This window comes from Aquila chrysaetos, chromosome 1, assembly GCF_900496995.4.
Source record: "Aquila chrysaetos chrysaetos chromosome 1, bAquChr1.4, whole genome shotgun sequence".
In the NCBI taxonomy this organism is placed as follows: Eukaryota; Metazoa; Chordata; class Aves; order Accipitriformes; family Accipitridae; genus Aquila; species Aquila chrysaetos.
The window spans coordinates 63,534,953-63,549,498 of record NC_044004.1 but is presented as its reverse complement, the minus strand read 5'-3'; the positions used below and the strand labels follow the sequence as shown (position 1 = coordinate 63,549,498).

At 39.6% G+C, this 14,546-nt stretch overlaps 1 long non-coding RNA gene across 1 annotated transcript; it reads right to left on the bottom strand.

Moving 5' to 3' along the window:
* Positions 1-3,817: 3,817 nt before the first annotated feature.
* Positions 3,818-6,896, bottom strand: LOC115347446. The gene is made up of 3 exons (XR_003925491.1): positions 6,788-6,896; positions 6,175-6,230; positions 3,818-4,280 (listed from the first exon to the last, which is right to left on the bottom strand). It is a non-coding gene; the product is annotated as an uncharacterized LOC115347446 (long non-coding RNA).
* Between the last annotated feature and the right edge of the window lie 7,650 nt (positions 6,897-14,546).

The following is a 14,546-nucleotide window of genomic DNA, read 5'->3' as shown; positions in this document are numbered from 1 at the left end:
CTTCATTAATATGCATGGGAAAGGCAGATGACATCACCCAGCCCCTCACAATCTGTGGGTTGTCGAAGGGCATAAGGTCTGCTGCTGAGATGCCCTTCCTCATCCAGTCCCCAGCCCAGGGCAGCTACAATTACATGAAGAACAAGGGCTTCATAAACCTGCCTGGCCTTGTGAACCACCAAGGCAGATGAAGGTTAGGCAGTCTTATGCAGCCCTTGACTTCACAGTCCCCAAAGGACAAGAAATGGAATGGTTGCCTGCCCTCAGTCAGTCACTGTACCATAGTTTTCCTTCTTTCTTGCTACTGTGAACTCCACAGCTTCCAAGTGAACAGTGCTCCCCAAAAGAGAGAATGCAGGTGAAGCTCCTCCTTGACACAGAAATTCTCCATGTTATGTGCATCTAGTTCAACATCAACTTAGATGGCATAGCCCCTGTCTAATCTGCACTGAGCATTTTAGTATTTCAAGGCTGAACTATCTTCCCTTTTTCCCAGCAGTAGCTCAGGTGTGACATGTCCTGAAGGACACCCATTCCCTTCTAGAAGCTTTAGAAAAAGGTCTTTTTGTTTCTTTTGTATGTTTGTTCCATAAAGCCATGGGGATCAACATGATCCTTTAACTGTCACGATTTTAAATCAGTTTCTTTTTTCATAAAACTACAAGGATGGCCAGTATTATAATCCAAGGTAATGACTGTCAATAATATGCCAGATATGTGTAATAAATTAGAAATATTTAAAGCCATAGCAAAGCTTCATTATTATGATGATATTTTGTGATCCTCATTATAGAATAATTGCTTTTCAGTATTAGTAGAACAAGAGTAATCCTTTCTTCATGTCACTGGAAAAGTAAAACCACTTGATTTGATTTCCCCTTGGTGCTTTACTGCTTCATTTGGTACTCAGCCTTGCAAACCTACTGTAATACCCAAAAGCAGAACTGGGCGTGTACATTGTGTAATAATCAGAACATTTGTGTGACCTGCTATTCCTGTGATAGGCAAACCAATAACCCAGAGTACAGTACCCACTAGAATGCAATAAAAGCTAGTTATCTAAACAATTAAAGCATATCAGCTTTGGTTAGCTATTAGAAGTGAAGAGTTTCCTAATCAAAAATGACCAGAATGAAGAGGAGGCTGAGAGAAGTCAGTGAACCATGGCCATCTTGCAGTCTGCATGAGAAAGTATCTCAAAATGGAAGTATTTGTTTTAATTTTTCAGAGCAGCATGTGTAGAAATTATGTAGTTAAGGGAAACAAGGAAAATTTATATTTTGTTATGAAATACCTTTTTCTACCAGACAATTTCAAATCATTTACCGTCTTCTTTGAAAAGAAGGCAGATATGATAGATTTGGATAGTAGTGAATATGGAGGTTTAACAAACCTGGCAAAAAAAGGATTTTCCTGAATGAGAAACATTTTTCAGTTTATGAAATTTTTTCCATCCTCAGAATGAAATGGAAGAGCTATAATTTTTTTCATAAACTAATTGTTAAGTTGCAACTTAACAATTTCAAAACATTTAGTTTTAAAATACTTCATTTTGGTTTTGACCTTTTTAACATTTTGAAACAAAAATGACTGAGTAACAGAGGAGGAAAATCAGTAGAAACATAAAAAAAGATTTCTGTTTTCATTCTGAAAATGTCAAAAAGGATTTTTAATCAATCTCTGAATGCTTTCCAATCTTTCTAAAAATTAGGACTTTTTCAAAAAGCGTGACCCATTCCCATGCAACACATCCTCATTTTTTCAATTAAAAAAAGCTTATTATATGAAAAAAATTCCAGTCAGCAGTGGAAAATGAAGCAGGCTATAAAAATAATAAACAACTGACTATGAGATCTCAATTTTAGCATTAGTATAAAATAAAACAATGTATCAGTTAAGGTCAGCTGCTTGTCAGTAAAGGTTTGGTTTACAAGTGAATTAATTTTATTTTCATCATTTATGTTTTACAAATGTTATACATACAATAACTAAGGAAGCCAGAGATGAACTTCTGGCTCTGAAGAAAAGAGCTCTTAAGCCAGGTGATACAGGTTGATAACATGATCCCAAGCCTGTGCAGTTGTGCCTTTTCAACCACATGGTAATAGCACTTATGCCAATGACACTAATGTATCTGTATGGTCAGAGTGCTTATCAGATTAGCTCTGAGCATGCCAGAGGAGTCAAAGCCTCTGAATTCTTCCCTATAGGGCTGAAGGCTTTGTGGCTTGGCATATTGGGGTCAGATTGAAAATTCTCGGTGGTAGCCAGGACAGGCTAGCTGAGAGGTAAGGGTGATAAATAATTCCCAATGGGGTCCTTTCAGACAAAAAACTCCATTTTTTTAAGCTAATTGCTGAGCTGGAAAATGGCTTATGCAAGTAAGTATACTGAGAGGCAAATGGATTGCTGACATGGGGAGGAGTCACCTCACCTGCAGCTGGGCATCTTTAAGTTAAGCATCTAGTAGAATGCATCTTTCCAAGCTACCTCTGCAGCCCCTGGCATCTCCACAGTGTGTTCTTCCATCCTAACACAGACCAAGAAGGGCAGGCGATTCACATCTGGAGGTGCCTCTTTCTCTCCAGTGATTATGGAGGAAGCCTAGCTAGCTGCCCTGCTGTTAGTCAGCTGGACGTCAGTGAAACAAACCTGTTTCTATGGTCCAACATCTTGCTTGAAAGAGGAGATCTTGCTTCAGTAAGTGTCCATGGCCACAGAGCTGCCTTTTCCCCAGACTTTGCCTTAAAAAAAACAAAAAACAAAAACAAAAAACCATGATAAAGCCAAGTGGTTTTGTTGGCTTTACCCCAGCTGTGTTGTGCTTGTTAACTCCCAGTCAGAGACATGCAGCTTGTGTCATGATCACAAAGAAATTCTCCTCTCTGGCTTGCCTGAGAACAAAGACATCAAAGATCCCCACAGCTAGGCCTGCTAGGCTAAATTGCATTAAGAGGTGCAACAAGCACACATCCCAGAGGAGAAATCTTCACCGCCAGAAACAAATAGGCAACAAAATAATAGGTGGCATGGGTGCAGGGAACAGTACGTCAGAGAAGGTATGTATGTTTCCTGCTATAAACAAGCTTTAGATGAGAAAACAAGAGTTCCTGACAGCACTGAGTTCATCAGCACAAGAGTTCATGACAGCACTCAACCCAGAGGATCTCTTCTCGAGACTTAAGGAAACCCTGGGGCTGGCTATGTAATAAACATCATGTGCAGTGTTTTCCACATTGCACTTCCATTTCCATCCAGTACCAGGAAGCAGACACAACAACATATGCAGACTTCTGTAAATAAGGAAAACAAACCCAATTTGAAATTCTTACACAGGCTTAGAGTTTCTTCTATTGAAATTCTCAGTGATACTTTTTCAGGTCATTTTTTGTTTTATTCAGATCCTTTAAAACATATCATTTTGGCTTGATGTATAAAATATCAACAAGAGGGAATTTATTAAAAAAGCATGATAGTAGAGATTAAAAAACAGGAGGCATTTGTGTGATAGAATTTGGATTTAAAATATAGTACACATGCATTTTACTGTAAAATTCTTTTGAGCTAGTCCCAGTGGAAAATTAGTTGCTCCATCACAATGTAGGTCTTTTCAAGTACAACACACCAGAGACTAAAATGATTTCATTTTAGTTTGTAGAGAGAGTAATAAAAGCAAACAACCCAACTGTAGAAGCCCTAGGGATCATGCATAGACACCTGGTACTTAAAGCAAAAAAAAAAGGGAGGGGGGGGTAATGTAACACTAGAAAGCTACGTTTTCAGACTTCAGGTCACTTTTCTTATAGTTCACCACTGAATGTTAACCTCAGTGCTGTAAAACTGCTCCTCCCTCGAGTGGCAAGGAGCAAACTGCATTCCAGATGAATATGAAAATAATCCAGAATAAGGCACAGCTCTCACTGCCTCAGTCTCCCAAAATGAAGAGCAAGCAAAATCCTAGCATAGAAAGACTCCTATTTTAGTGATGGGGAAAACATACAATGTAATACAACAAAATGCTGTCAGTTACAAGATACTCATTCAGATAATTTGTGCATATAAAAGGCATAAATCCTTTGCAAAGTGATGGTATTACAGAATGTCTTAAATCATTCTGGCACACATAATAAACCACATCCTCTTGTACTATATGAGGAAAGACTGTAGTGCACTGCTGACATTTGAGAAGGTGAGTATTTTGGCTGCATCTGTTCTCATCTTTTTCTAAGACGGCAGCAACAGCCTTCTAGTTTCTTCCCCAGACCAGGCTGGAGGTGTACCTGGAGAATAAAAGATAGGATTTTCTTTAGGAAAAGACTGGAACAAGGTACCTGACGGCTTTTGCGTGCTGTTGACAATTTGCTTCTTTACCTTACTTCCACCTTGAGCCTGCCTACAGCACAGGTGTTTACAGGGCTGGTAGCTCCCAGCCACTTTCAAGTCAAGTCTGCAATGATCAAGACAGCCCCTGAGTGTGGGGGGGTCTTATCTCCGGCAAGCTTGGACCAAATCAATGGATAGTGGTGTGATATGGTGGGCAAGTCTGAGCCAGCTCTGCAACCTAGGGCTGTAATGTGATCATTATAGATTTCTCAAATACTGATGCTGTACCTGGTATAAACTAGTTGAATAATACCCTGTCTGTCCCAACATGCACAAGTCCCAGCCTTCCATCAAAATATTCCTCATCTGATGAAGACAGCATTGGCCCATGAGAGTCACTGTAAAATGTCACCCTTTTTGAGTCTCCATCAGTTGGCTACACAAAGTCAAATGTGTATCATTGCTATTTCCCAATCCATTACAACAAAGCTGTTACAGCAAGGACAGAAACAATGAACATTGCTTATAAATATGTTCATAAAAGCAAAAAACATGGTGCAAAATGATTGAGGAAAAAAGTATCCATTTTTGATGTGAATGCTTATATACAGCCCTGTTTCCCTGCAATAGTATGCTAGCCAGCCAAAATCTATCATTTATATGCATAATCTGAGTTTCATTTGCTGTTCTGACAGTTACATGGTAATAAATGGTGCATATAGAGTTGATAATGGGATAAAGAGCACATTTTGTGCCCACCTGCTCATCAGCCATGTTCCTGAAAAAATAACAATGTAGACATCTCTTACGGGGACTGATCCCAAAGTCTCCCCTTGTCTTTCCCAGTCTGCCCCCCTTCCCCAAAATTCCCAAGAATGTTTGAATGAGACAGCTCTTGCTTCTTCAAGCCAGACTTTGCTCTACCACTGTCATCTGAGAACAAAAGCTTTAGAGAAAACAGGAAATACATTGGAAATCTTTTATTAGCAAGACAGCAGCACACATTCTCGTCTGGATCTGTGTTTCTTTGTGCTGGCTGCTGTACACTCTGCAAGACTATAATCTAGATGCACACAAATTTGATGGAAGATGCAGCTAACAGAACAGAGGGGAACAATGACCGCATCAAGGGGAACATAAGGTTACATGTGCAAAAAATTTGCATGTTCTGAGCCTCATTATTGTGAGAAAATTTAAAATAAATTAACATAGTTTATTAACTAATTCACATGCCCAGCCATCAGCAATTTATCGTGAACATCAGTTCAGTGGTGCACAAGAAAATGGGCTTGAAGGAGCTTGAAAGAGAGCTGTGTTTTATAATAGTGTTTGAAACACATGGGGAGGGGTGGAAAAGGCACTAGTTGATGGAGGGAGAAGCAAATTAATATGCAACTTGAGGAAGAAGAGCAAAGGGGAGAAAAAAAAATGACAGAGGCAAAGTGCGTTGGAAAAGTTACTTTCTATTGAAAAATTGCAGCTTTCCATTAAAATTCAGAAACCATGAATTCTGAGATCATATCTAACTCCAGGCAGTCTTTAGGAGCAGCTTTTTGTTACAATTCATATTATTCTGGATTAATTTGCAGCAGTTACTAGAAACAGCTGATACTCTAATTAGTGAAATTAACAAAGAAGTTCAAAACAACAAGGGTTTTGAGGACACAAATTACATTTAGTCCCTTGAAAATTAAATTGTGTTGCTAACTGAAATCACCCAAGAGGCAACAAAATTCCATGACAGTTCAATTTTCCAAAACCCATCCATATCACTATGATATGAGAGGTCACCAGTCAGTAATGTGTAACAATGTCTGGAACAACCTGTATGTCCTGTACTGTTGTACTCACCTGCAAGTCTAAAGTCTTCCTTTCCTCTGCACATCTTGTGCCCATGGTGAGTGCTTCTAGAAGAAAATGAGAAAATAAGTGAATGAGAATGAGAGATAATGAATTAGTCAATGAGTCTACAGTCCAGTAGGCAGGGCAATCTGGGAAGAAGGAGATCCTGGATTCTTGTGTTCCCTCAGATAACTTTTGTGCAGCCTGTATGGATCCTTACTGAATGATACACAAAAGTAAAAAGTAAGAGAACTTGGCTGTTTTGACGTGCAAGTCTCCATGCGGTTCTGCCCCTAAGTGTGTTCCATACTTTCTGCATCAGTCTCCCACTGATTCATCACAACACAAGCAGAAATCCTTTAAGGATGGAAATAAGGTATTTCAATTTGCACAAAACTATTGAAATTAAAAGTATTGCAAATAAAAAGACCAGATATTTTAACAGAAGTTCTGAAACAAAATCTGAATTGTTGAAGATATTGAGTTTATTTATATCTGCTTTTGAATTTGCATCACTTAAAAATAAATAAATACACAATTAACAAATTAAGAAATAAAATTGCTAGCAGTTCCAAAGCACTTCACATTTTTCAAAGCACTCTAGACACATTAAATACATTACCTAATTAATTCCTCCAGAAGCCAGTCTAGCAAACTTCACTGCATGCAGTGCACTGAGAAACTGTTGCTTGATTTAAGGTTTATGGTTACTACCTGTCATTCTTCCTGTTTCTGACCAAAAAAACCCAATTCTTTAACACTTTTAATTTTGCATGGCTTTTTGGTTACATAATAAATACTTAAATGCCATTGAGATTAGCCACTTTAAAGTCAGTAAAACTAGTAATATAGTTTACTGCTAGATTTTCTGCAGAGTGTTAATACCAAGCCTCCCTGTTGTGCGGTTAAACAGGGTGTTTACAGTGGTTAACCCTTCAGGATATCCTCTCACCTGATCAGTGCTATCCAAACAATGAAAAGGCCATAATATCTGCTGTCTTTTCTGGCTTTTAAAATACTTAGCACATATCCATAAGAGTCTACCTATTAGACTTACCCAAGAGGTCTGCAGCTGGCGTTTGCAGCAATGGACAAGCTGGAGGTTTTTTTTTTTTTAAAAAAAAAGACAAAATTGAGTTTTTCAAGATGCAGTTGTACAGGGTGCTAGATAATCTCATCTAGACTCCCTTTCCCACAAAAGGTTGGACCAGATGATCTTTCGAGGTGCCTTCCAACCTGGGCTGTTCTATGATTCTATGAAACCTGACTGACACTTAAGAGTTCTAAAAGAAACAAAAAGTTAGGGTAAGATTAAGGCACTTCTACTGCAGAGTCTTCAGCAGTTTGAATATGAAACTAAAAGCTGTATATGATGCACAGCAGACTACTCCTGGCTCCACCATTAATAAGGTTTCTCCTATAATGATTTTAGATTCTGAATATATATGAATAAGAAAATATAAATACATCTTCTCCAAAGTATTTTTTTCTCAGGAATATAGTATCTGACAGAAGCAGGTACTGAGCGTCATAGACACTTCTTATGCATCATCAGATGGGGCACTAAGGATGGGGAAAATACAAGGGTCAACTGCAATTTGCAGATGCTGAGTATTTTTAGGGAGAAAGGCTCTATTTTTTTGAAGTTCAATACTTCTTTTGAAAAAAATAAACCATGGAACAAGGATGTGAGATAAAAATAGAAAATTGAATACTCCTTTATTTTTATTAAAAAGCACATAGATGTGATTAAAAGAAGCAGTGCTGCATTTTGACTTTAGTGTCTTCTTAATTCATTCCACAGAATGTAGTCAAAAAACCAATTTGCTTTACAGAAACAATAGAGGAGATAGATAATGAGTTGGCCATGCTAAGCCTTAACAGTGCAGACTGTACTTGTCAGAACAGTAGCTTCCTTCACAAGATGCCTTCTTTTGGACCAGGAACCTTTCCAAAAAAGACAACACAAGCCCAGCCTAGGTGTTGTATAGACAACACACTGCTGAGTGCTCTGTGACACAAACTCTCTGGTTTTGCAAAGTCCTTCAGATCTCTGTATTTAAAATCATGAGGTCCCTCCTGGTAGACCTAAGAGACGTTGAAACCTGACAGCATGTAAATTAACCACTATATGGTCCAGCCACTGTGTTAAGCTGACTTCTACAAGTCTAAAGGACATTCAGGGCAGATGTAACTGAGAACAACAGATTATATCCATTCCCATGTGCGGCACCATTACAACCAAAGAAGCACTTACTTGTGACCTGTAGGATAGTTATGCCAGCTATGGGTTCCCTGAGCAGGTGTGAATTTCACTCTGATCAAGTATCTTATTTTTGGCATTTCATTAGCGAGTGCTTAATTTTTTCTTAATCAGAAATTCTGGAGTTTTATCCCCATGTTCCCAAGGTACTGTAAACTCTTTAAGGTGCATTTATTAGAATGAAAGTGCTTGCATTTCATTACCAAGGCATAAAATGCAGAAAATTCTATAAAGATCAATGTCTTACTATCTAAATTACAGTTACTTCCTAAGAAAGACAACAAAATAACAATAGAAAAGTAAATCTGGGACTTTGGGGGTGAAAATGCTTTATTCCAAGGCACTCAGACTCTGATATTGACTCTAGAGCATTAAAACTGGTATGAAAAATTAATTAAAATTGAGTACGGAAGGATAAAATTAGAATAAAATTAATTTCAAGGCACAATCTAAGTTTTGCCAGTGTGACGCCCATTTACAAGAAGGGTCAGAGGGACGATCCAGGGAACTACAGGCCTGTCTGCCTGACCTTGGTACCAGGGAAGATCATGGAACAGTTTTTCTTGAGAACGCTCACATGGCAAGTCCAGGACAAGCAGGGGATCAGGCCCAGTCAGCATGGGTTTACAAAAGGCAGGTCCTGCCTGACCGACCTGATCTCCTTCTATGACCAGGTGACCCACCTAGTGGATGAGGGAAAGGCTGTGGATGATGTCTACCTGGACTTCAGCAAGGCCTTTGACACTGTCTCTCATGGCATACTCCTTGAGAAGCTGGCGGCTCATGGCTTGGACAAGTGTATTCTTTGCTGGGTGAAAAATGGGCTGGATGGATGAGCCCAGAGGGTTGTGGTGAATGGGGTTAAATCCAGGAGGCGGCAGTCACAAGTGGTGTTCCCCAGGGCTCGATGTTGGGCCCGGTTCTGTTTAATATCTTTATCAATGATTTGGATGAGGGGACTGAGTGCACCCTCAGCAAGTTTGCAGATGACACCAAGTTGGGAGGCTGGGTCGATCTTCTCAAGGGTAGGAAGGCTTTACAGAGAGATCTGGACATGGACAGGCTGGATCAATGGGCTGAGGCCAATCATATGATGTTCAACAAGACCAATTGCTGGGTCCCGTACTTCGGTCGCAGCAACCCCATGCAGCACTACAGGCTTGGGGAAGAGTGGCTGGAAAGCTGCCCAGTAGAGAAAGACCTGGGGGTGTTGGTCAACAGCCAGCTGAATATGAGCCAGCAGTGTGCCCAGGTGGCCAAGAAGGCCAACGGCATCCTGGCCTCTATCAGAAATAGCGTGGCCAGCAGGAGCAGGGAGGTGATTGTTCCCCTGTATTCGGCACTGGTGAGGCTGCACCTTGAGTACTGTGTTCAGTTTTGGGCCCCTCACTACAGGAAAGACATTGAGGTGCTGGAGCATGTCCAGAGAAGGGCAACCAAGTTGGTGAGGATCCTGGAGCACAAGTCTTATGAGGAGCAGCTGAGGGAACTGGGGTTGTTTAGCCTGGAGAAAAGGAGGCTGAGGGGAGACCTTGTAGCTCTCTACAACTACCTGAAGGGGGGTTGTAGTGAGGTGGGTGTTGGTCTCTTCTGTCAGGTGGCTGGTGATAGGACAAGAGGAAATGGCCTCAAGTTGTGGCAAGGGAGATTTAGGTTGGATATTAGGAAAAATTTCTTTACTGAGAGGGTTGTCAGACATTGGAACAGGCTGCCCAGAGAAGTGGTTGAGTCACCATCCCCGGAGGTATTAAAAAAGTGCATAGACAAGGTACTTCAGGACATGGTTTAGTGGGCATGGTTGATGGTTGGACTCGATGAACTTGAAGGTCTTTTCCAACCTAAATGATTCTATGATTCTATGATTCTATAACTTATTTCTAGTGGAAATGAATGGGGAGAAGGTGTCTTTTTAAAAGACTAAGATTCATTTCAAACTGGAAATTGCAAACTTCCTAATTGAAAATCTTAAACCTTGAGGTTCTAAGAGACTTAACTTTGCAAATTTGAAAGAGTTCTGAAGTGGATGTACTATAGTATTGCCACAAATAAAAATAAAAGCCTATTTTCCAGGTAAAATCATTATTAACCCACTATACAGAGCCATTTCTATGCCTACTTACTCTTGTTAGAATGGCCACGTTACACCTCCACAAAACAGCACAACAAACATCAGCAAAAAACGCAGTGATGCTTTATGCCAATTACCAGTATGACAGGACAGCCATGCATCAGATTTAACACTGTTAAAGACAAAAGGTTTTTTTGTATGATCATTTACCCATCAAAAGACTGAGAGATAACACAACTCCAGACTGAAAGATGCTGGAAATCAAAAGATGAGATTCATCCATTCTAGATATTGCACATGAGTGATTAGGGAGAGCAAGAAAGAGCAAGGAATTTCTCCTCATGGGGGTATGAGGGCCGTTTAATAACATCTTACTTTGTGGGACTACTTTCTCCCACAAGACTTACTGATGAGGTACATGTTTGTATTTTAATCTTAAACTCATGGCAGAGATCACTGCTCAGAACACAGCAATGACAGACTGACTTGATTTGTTATAACAGTTTGTTCAATATACCTGAGACAACCTATGTGCTGGATGCAGCCCCCTGTCACCTCCACTTGATGTGCTTACTCTGCATCAGAATGCTTCTAGCATAAGAATGCATCAGAGCCAAATGCAACCCAGCAAGCAATGGGGCAGGCTTTTCTAGTAATTTGCTAGAGTTTTTGTCTTCTTTTGTCATTATTCTGTAGCCATGGTTTTGCTCATTTTTGGTTTAATTTTTTGTTCTGATGTCTTTCCAATTAATACGTTACTTCTAGCCTCTGGAACTTCCTTACAGGGGAAGCTCACAACAGTTAGCACTTCTGAATTGTTTCCTTTAAGTCATCTCCTTATTCTCTCCCATCTCTTGCTGCCTTCAGGCCTTGCAAGAGAAGCAGCTGCTAGCTTATCAAAATTGGAGGTACTGCATCTATTCATTTCCAGGACCAGCAGATCTCAAGGACTTGGCAAAGAAAAATACCTTTGCAGTATCATCTTTTTGCTTTCTCCAACCAGCTGTTCCTTTTAATCATAGCAACCCCATCACTTAGTCAATGAACAATTCATACACATAAATTCTTTAATAAAGACTGGGATATAAACTACATTATCTACTACTACCTTTCACCCAGAATCTCTACACAGACACAGTATCTTTCATACCTGTATTCCATAAAAATCTTGGTTATAGACTTGCTGCAGACCTGTGGGAGAAAAAAAATACACCAAAAACAACAGAGAAAGAGATTGCCACAGACCTTACTCTGCTGTTCAAAGGGAGAAGCCATTACCTCTTTTAGCCTTTGCCTCACTCCTGTTTCTACTGTGACTCCAGTGTTACAGAAGGCACAGCAAGAGTCACACCTCTGAGGGCTTATATAAGAAAGTGGACATGGGAAGACGGAGTACAGCTGAGCCATATAGTATCACTGTATATGCAAGGCTTCTTGTGCAAAGAAAGGTCTTCCTTGAAAAGAATGAAGTAATTTATTCCCCTACATAGAATAAAAATGCAGCCTGTGGTGAATGCTTGGCTCTGGGCTTTGCTTCCCAAGCAAACTCTATTGCAAGTCACCTTCCATGCTGGTAAGAGAATGAAGCATGCTACTCAGACAAAAGACATTCATCAAGCTGGGTGAGAAAACCAAGTTTCCACACTCAACTGGTAAAATTCTGTATTGGTTAACACTTCAATCATGCCTGAATTATGGAAAAAACTGGGCAAACTTTTCAAAGAAACTTGAAACAGTTTTGAAATGTGGTGTATCTGTGACCTGTCAGTCTTTGCAGAACTGTTATCAGTAGAATTGGAAGGGACCTCAAGAGGTCAGCTAGCCCACTACTGTGTCCAAGGGAAAGATCAGCCATATTTACACCATATTTACAATGTAAATTGATAATTTATAATGGCATAATGCTGTCTTCCATTTTTCTGCTCTATTTCTTTCCTAGTAATTCTCAATATTACTTTAATTTTCTTTCATTTCTTCATTGCCTTTGAACTTAGTTGTACTGACAGAAATGTTTCCTCAATATCCTCTCTTCTCACAGCATAAATATTTTTAAAATCATGCCTGTCTGGGATGGACAGGAATATTCTTGCTAAGTTATCTGGTTCATGTTAATCCAAATTAACATAAAAAATTTTGCTATTTAGATGTTTCCAGAAAAGAGTTGGAGTGTATTTCAAGGGTTGTGTATATGGGACAGAACATGTACTGACTGAGCCATATCCTCATGGTGTTAACCTCTCTAATTCATGTTCAGGTCAAAATTCCTATACATTCAGACCAAAGAGACAATAAACTTGGTGTTAAGATACAACCAAAAGTTTTTCTTCTTTAATTAAGACCAATGTATAAATTAATTTACTACAGTAAGCTTAACTAATAGGGACAAAATGTGAATGGACAAAAATGTATCTACACTAGGGGTTTTACTGGCCTAATCAGCTTAGTTTTCAAATGAGTTTTGATTAAATTAGCACTCCTTTACTGTGTGGATAATATGTGGCACAGGTGCCTGCTTCCAATTGGTTAAGTCATAACAGCACGTTCAATAGTCCAGAGTTAGTGTTTTATGTGCATAGTGCATAGCTTTTTAAATTAGTAGTAGGGACCTAATTTCAGGAGCAGCCTTCTGTTTTTACTGTGCTTAAAAGGGAGGATAAACACAGAAAGTGGAAAGCAATATATGGAGATGCTGTTACATAGTATATGTACATTGTCAACAGACTTGCACACTTCTCAAACAAGAAAAGTAATTCAGGAAGTGTCACCTACCATGACAATGGCCAACACATTTGCAAAGCAGTCAAGACTAATTGCAACAAAAGGATAAAGAAAGCCTGAAGGCTGCAAATCATTATTTTAATGTGCTGAAGTTTGATATGTCAAAAATGTACCTTGTCCTTCACTTTCTATTGCAAATACATAGATCATACTTTTAAGAGTCTTGTCTCTTTGGATATACATAAATGCACACAGCCGTAAACTTAAATAGCATCTCTGCATCCATATATTACACACACACACACACATATATATGTAGCCAAAAATTGATTCAGAGATGTATATGTGCAGTGTAATGTGAAAAAATAGTTGAGTGAAATGAAGGATCCCAATGCAGTTCATGTTACCAAGCCCCACAGAGCCTGGTGGTACACTGGTTATGTGTGCACACTCGGTCCCCAGAAAAATCAAGGGCATTAGGTTTAGCCTTCAGTGCAATATCTTGTATTTGCTATGGGCTAGGGACACATATGTGGCTAGTTACCCAGATCAGCCAAATGACCCAAGACAATTTTTTATGTCACAGCGGTAAAAGTTTATCTGAACCCAAGGGCTACAAGGTTAACTGCAAAAAACCACAAATGATAAAAAATATTTCTGATTAGCCCAGGAGATTTTATATTCCTGCTGATGGTGAGCAGTAGACAGAATAAAGAGCACTGTGAGCAGCTACCCCCTAGAAGGAACAGGCTATATCATACATGGATAAGTATGTAGAAAGCCTTATGTGTCTATGCAAGGTCCTACAAAGGAATAAAGATACTCCTTCCTCTCCTGTGTGACTTACAAGCACTGTAGGTGAGACCAGCCTGGAGACTTGGCTCTGATGGCTGTTGTTTTCTTTGGAAGGTCACAGAGTCAGAAAAGGGATGATAATAGCCATGCTTCACATTGACAGCTGCCTGGGTAAAGGATGGACACAGACAAGGGACTGGACAGTGAATCACCTCTCAGACAACAGGAGAAAATCTATGCAAGGGTTTTCTCATAAATATTCCTTTGCAAAAGTATCATCCCATGGCTTCTAATATAACATGGAACAATACATCTGAGAACCCCTTGCTGTCCTTGAGACAGACTAAATGTATCTTGTATCTCAGCCAGAAAAAACAGGGCCTGACCCTGGGAGACAGCAGGAAGGAACAACAGACAATAAAGGTGGGATTCATCTCACCTAATATCTGAGTGTTAAAGCTTCTCATTTACACTAGCAACCTTCCCTCCTGCTATAGCCATTGGGAAGAAAATATTCTTTTAAGTACAATGACACAT